Genomic DNA, 6,000 nt, shown 5'->3' on the forward strand with positions numbered 1-6,000 from the left:
CCCCACCTGCGGCCACGCCCCCACCTGCGGCCACGCCCCCACCTGCGGCCACGCCCCCACCTGCGGCCACGCCCCCACCTGCGGCCACGCCCCGGCTGAAAAGGTGGCGAATATACAGGTGAAAGTACGGTAACTGCACAGCTGAAGAGGTGGCGAATATACAGGGAAAATACGGTAAATGTACCACTGACAATGTGGAGAATATACAGGTGAAATACGGTAACCATATCACTGAAAAGGTGGAGAATATACAGGGAAAATATGGTAAATGTACCGCTGAAAAGGTGGAGAATATACAGGTAAAATATGGTAATCTTACTGCTAAAAATATGGAGAATAGACAGGGAAAATACGGTAACCATACTGCTGAAAAGGTGGCAAATATACAGGTAAAATACAGCAAATATACCGCTAAAAAATGAGGCCTGGGAAAGCAGCTGCCTTGAAGAAAAGGGCTTTAAGGCAAAGTATTGATGGAAATATGGCTGAGAAAACCGCAAACATCCTGGGAAAGAGGCTAAAACGGAGAATCCGCAGGTAAAAGTGTGGAATAAACTCTCTGACAAACAGGAAAGTCCCGATCGGCAAGTCCGTTCCTGTAAGATCGATATCCCAATCACATAACACCCATCAATATATCAAGTTGCGCTCTCTTTTCTTTTTTCCAATCAACATTTTGCATCTGAAGGCGATTTTGCCCATGGGCTGCACACCTGTATGTGCCCTGCTATAGGTGCACTCCTATAGGGACCTGGCTATAGGTGCCCAGAGGCCTTGGGGGCTGAATTGTCCTGCTGAGGTCCCTGTGATGCTCCTAGGTGACCCGTATGAATCCTGCATCTTAACAGGTTTCTGTTGGAGCGTAAAATAATTTGCTTATTAACTAGAAATGGGAAAACATATATATATATATAAAAATACACCACCCATTTCTCACCCCCCCCCAGAAGCAAAGAGCCTGGAGGATGAGAACGCAAAGTCTTGGGGATGGAATTGCAAATTCAGGTGCTGTTCCCGGAGCAAACATGGGATCGGCAGCACCAAGTTTGGGTCCCAGCCTCACCTGCCTGTGTCCGGTTCCTGCCAAGCCCTGGGCTGCTCCTCCCTTGGCAACAGCAGCTCTGAAACCTCCGAACCAAGAGGCCCCGGGGGTGGTTTTTCCTGTTATCAGCCCAACTGAGAATAGCTAACTAAGGTTAATCTTTAACACATTCCTGGGACTAAGTCTCCTCAATGGGCTCCAGGAGTTGTCTGCAGCCCAGGAGGGCTGAATGCAGGCTGGGGTTTCATTGGCATTTATTGCTTCAGGGAGGCGAGGCAAAATGCGACTTAATGCATCTTTAAAGCCACGTTTGGAATGGTTTGCAAACAAACCTCCGAGGGTGTAAGATTTGGTGCTTTGCGGGGTTATTGTGGCACCTCTCAATGGGGAAATCCATGGGAGGCGATGGATGCGATGCTGAAGGAGCTCGTCCCAGGCTCTCGTCCCTTGCTCCAGGACAGCGACATGTTCTGCATGTCTCGGGTTTTATTGCAAGAGAGCTTAGACTTGGCCTAACCTGAGTCCTAGACACGTGTAACACCCGCGTGGCAGCGGAGGTGAACGAACCCGGGTAACGTGGGCGAGCGATTCAGCCCGGGATCGTCGCTCCTCCTCGCTGCAGCATCCTGTTTTGATCCAGCACCGAGGGTTTTATAGAATACACTCTAAGCTCAGCCTATGTATGGAAACTCAACTCCCATGGCTTGTTCAATCACGCAACCATTTCATATTATTATGCAAACGTCGAATTTTTTGCACAGTTATATCCACAAACTCACCAAAAGAAAATGGAAATGTTAATATATGGCTATAGGTTTTCCCTCAGAACTTCGGTTACGTTTTGCTGAGTCCAGCATTAAGCTTATTTGCAAATTCGGTGCTCTGGCCTAAAGCCTGTTGAATATAACGTGAAGAAACGTTGCCACACCTCCTACCCACCATGGCATCCCCATCCGGTTCCCTGCTCCGCAGAAACCACGGAAAACATGGAAATACATTGAAAGTGAAGCTTTACTAATCATAATGGAGCCTCCAAGTTCCTCCAAGCAACTGCATAAACAACCTTTCAGTGGTGGCTTTGAGAACCTTTTCCGCTTGTAACCCCGAGAGAAGGTGTTTAAACAAAGGCTGAAGGTTGGGGTTTCCAGATAAAGATGTCAGAGCAGGTTTTTGCTCTGACAAGCCCAGCAGCTCCATAAATACGGTGACTCATTCGTCTGCTGAGTCACCAGCAGGACCCAGATGCCAAACACCCCGCGTGGCCACGCACACGGGTTCTCACAGGGCTTCCAGCCATTTCCCTACCATTAAAACCCCCCTGCAGCTGATGGCTGTGCCCGTCTCTTAAAATCCTCCTTACAACCAGCAAAATCACCCCAAAAGTGGAGGGATGTCATAGGGAACGTCCCGAAGCTGAAGCGACACCCGTTAGCAAAGTCACCTAATTCCAGCTAATTCAAACTAAACAGCACTAATCCTTCAACGAGGAGCCAAAGACGGCTCTTTTTGCCTCAAGTGTTTAATAGTCACCAGGGAAGCCTGGTAATTAATTTATTGCTTTAATTATACAGTGTGTTAACTGTTCCTGTCAATGTCTTTTTAAGATAAGAGTTTTGTTGCATGAGGAGTTTGGGCAAGAATAAAGAGTTTTGCTTATCTTGCCGAGGCTGCAAACACAACATTAGCAGGAAAATGAAGCCCTGGCTCTTCCTGCAGTTTATAGAGACATTTTCAAAGCATCTAAGCAAGACTAGGGAGTGCCTGACTAAATAGGTCCTCTCACAATATTTGCTATTTGAAAACGAAATAAATATTGTGTCGGGTCTAACCAACCACTAATTTGAATTAATTAAATAGAAACCGAAGCTTGGAATTTGTTCCTTTAGTTTCATACGTACAGAAGAGCTCGTGAACCAAAGAGCTTGTCATGTTTCTTTTCCCCCCCGTAAATCATTCGTTGCAACAAAATGCTCTCCCTATAAAACTTGCTCCACTGTAATTAAAACGAGGGGCGGTTATTGGCAGGGTTTGTGTGCTCTGTCAGTACTAAATTATCCTACCAAACTTTATTTGCCGTTCTCAGTCGTCCTGTATAATTATCCAGTTTATATCGACATTGGCTGATGTTATTTATCGAGTGGAGATGAACCAACTAATGAAGTTACACTGGCCATGGAGATCCCCCCAGAAATGGGGATTAGAGACCAAAAAAATGTAAAGGAGTCAGGAAGAACCTGATGTGGACCACTATGGTTATGTTTACACCCGGCTGCTATGAAATTAGTGCTAATTTTCTGCCCGTAGTGATGAGGAAAGTGAGGTCTGGAAATGGTGACTCACTGTTTCCACCCAGCTCTGCTGCGCCCTATGGACCAGGAAAGCTCAGCCACCGCCGTTTCTTGATCGTCATACGTGATTGCTCTTAGAAAATCACTATTTTCATGGTCTGATGCTGAAGAAGAAGATCCAAGACACACATTTTCCTGCCCGTGTCAACACTCGGGATGATAAATGAGTCGGTGATGTTCTCTTACCTGCTAACAAATGAAGCTGTCTTCTTCCATTCTGGGTTTAAAGTCATGGTTTTCTCATCCTCCAGACCTTTTTCCCCTCAAGAATGTGGTGGAGTACACAAAAATATACATCTTCTCAGATTTGCATCGTGTGGTGTTATCCTCAGCTGCAGGAAATGCAGGAAATATTTGAATTTGCTTTCACAGCCTTAGGTTGCATAACCTGTAGCAAGAAACTTCAGCCCAGAAGAGCATCAGATGACCAGACCCCATCACTTTGCAACCTGGAGGAACCCACAGCCTCAACCCTTGTGCACAGAGTTACCTTGGAGTAAATGAGTTGTAACATGGGGGCTTGACCCCAATTCAACACAAGACTTAGGGGACGCTGCCTGTGCGTTTATATCCCATTTATGTCACCTTCTGGAGGTGCTTCCAGCTGGCCCTGGCCCAGCAGATACGCCCAAGGAGCTCCTGTGGGTGAGATAAACAGGGCAGGGCCTGATCCTGACGTGCTGATGGAGCTGGGACATGACTGGGAGGTTTGGTGGGGCAGGAGCAGCCACGTGCTCAGCAGCAAATTCCCCATGGAGATGGGCTGAGAGACCTGGGGTTGTCCAGCCTGGAGAGGAGAATGCTCCAGAGACCTCAGAGCAGCTCCCAGGTCCTAAAGGGACCTACGAGAAAGCTGGAGAGGGACTTGGGACAAGTGCATGTCATGATAAGACAAGGGTGATGAATTTAAACTGAAAGAGGGGAGATTGAGATGGGATCTAAGGAAGAAATTCCTCACCATGAGGGCGGTGAGACACTGGAACAGGCTGCCCAGAGAAGCTGTGGATGCCCCATCCCTGGAGTGTCCAAGGGCAGGTTGGACGGGGCTTGGAGCAACCTGGTCTAGTGGAAGATGTTCCTGCCCATGGGCCTAGATGAGCTTTGGAGGTCCCTTCCAACCCAAACCGCTTTACAACTCTATAATACAACTGACCTGGAGATCTACCAGGAGAAATGTCTGGGCTTACTCAATCGAGGATACACATTCACACTTTTGGTTTCTTAAAGCAGCACTTAGATGGGACACCTAATTCTTTTCATAGCTTTGGCTTTGAGGCATTTTCTTGCCTCACAGGATAGGAAAACATCTCATTTACTTGAGCATTAATCATGTGCCTGAAGAACGTGCCCAGGAGTGGTTTGGGAGCCGGCGGGTGCGAGGGTGATGATGTGGGGTAGACCTGGCAGATCCAGGTGTGGGAAGATGAAATCATCGTTACAACCCCAGAGCAACTCGCTGCATCAGGGATGAGTCAGTCACATCATTGAGAGACTTATCTCAGACATCTACAGTCTCCAGCACCATCCCCTATCATATTATGTCCCTGGGGCCAGGACAGTAGATCAACATGAATCCCTGTTGCACTATCACTCATTTTTTCAAGCAATTATATCATCAAGTATCCAACTATAAAACCCAGCATGACTACAACACAGATCTGCGCCCTTACTCACCACCTCCGTAGTCCATATGTTGGGAATTACTGCATTGAAACTCCATTACTGATGTTGTTTTCTGGGTGGTCCTTTGTATATCCGCATCTTTTCGCTGCTTGGAACTCATTTGCCTTCATCCCTTGGCATTATGTTCCGAGTCCTCATGCCAGGAAACGCGGTGCCAGTAAATGTCAGATGGAAAATGAGAAAACTGCTCAAAAAAACGTGCAGAGACACAGTTAGAAAGCTGTTTAAAAATATAATTTCTGTGTGTTTTTATAGTACTTACATTTATTTTGATAGGCTTGCCACATAGGGTGGAAATGAGATGTATATGAGCGACGTGTCATTTTTACCATCTAGACACAAGGGTGAGAATCAACTTTAAAAATTGAAAATCTCTCCATGCAAAGCCTTTTGCTCCCAGCAAAGGGTTAAAAGTCACCAGTCGGGGGGCACTTTGGGATCAGTGGGGCTGGATTTTGGCTGTTGATTTACTGCCACAAGCAATGGTCCAGGGGCTGGGGCATCATTGGGTGGGTGCAGAGCACCATGGGCTTCAGGAGCCTCCACACACCTACACATGTGGGATTTTAATGAACCCATGATGATTTTAGTGATCCGGCTGGCGATGCACTTGTCTTGGTGTCTTAGCAGGAATTCTTGAATCTTAAAATACAAACAGGCCTGGCAAATTGAATTCTGCAAAGTCCATCGTAGGCTGAGTTTCTACCCAAAGGTGTCTCTTCTTGCCGCACAATAAATACGCACGAATAATGAGTTCTCCAAACCCAGCCGCTCAGTGCCGCCTTGCTTGAGCGGGCTCGGTGAATCGATCACTTGTGTTTGGAGATAAGTCATTAAATTGCCGTCTGTTGGGCTCCTTCCCCCAGGACTGGTCCATCATCCGCGTCAATCTCCGTCTCCCCATCCCACAGCTGCTGCTCTGGGTCT

This window comes from Streptopelia decaocto (genome assembly GCF_964273445.1).
Source record: "Streptopelia decaocto genome assembly, chromosome: Z".
Classification (NCBI taxonomy): Eukaryota; Metazoa; Chordata; class Aves; order Columbiformes; family Columbidae; genus Streptopelia; species Streptopelia decaocto.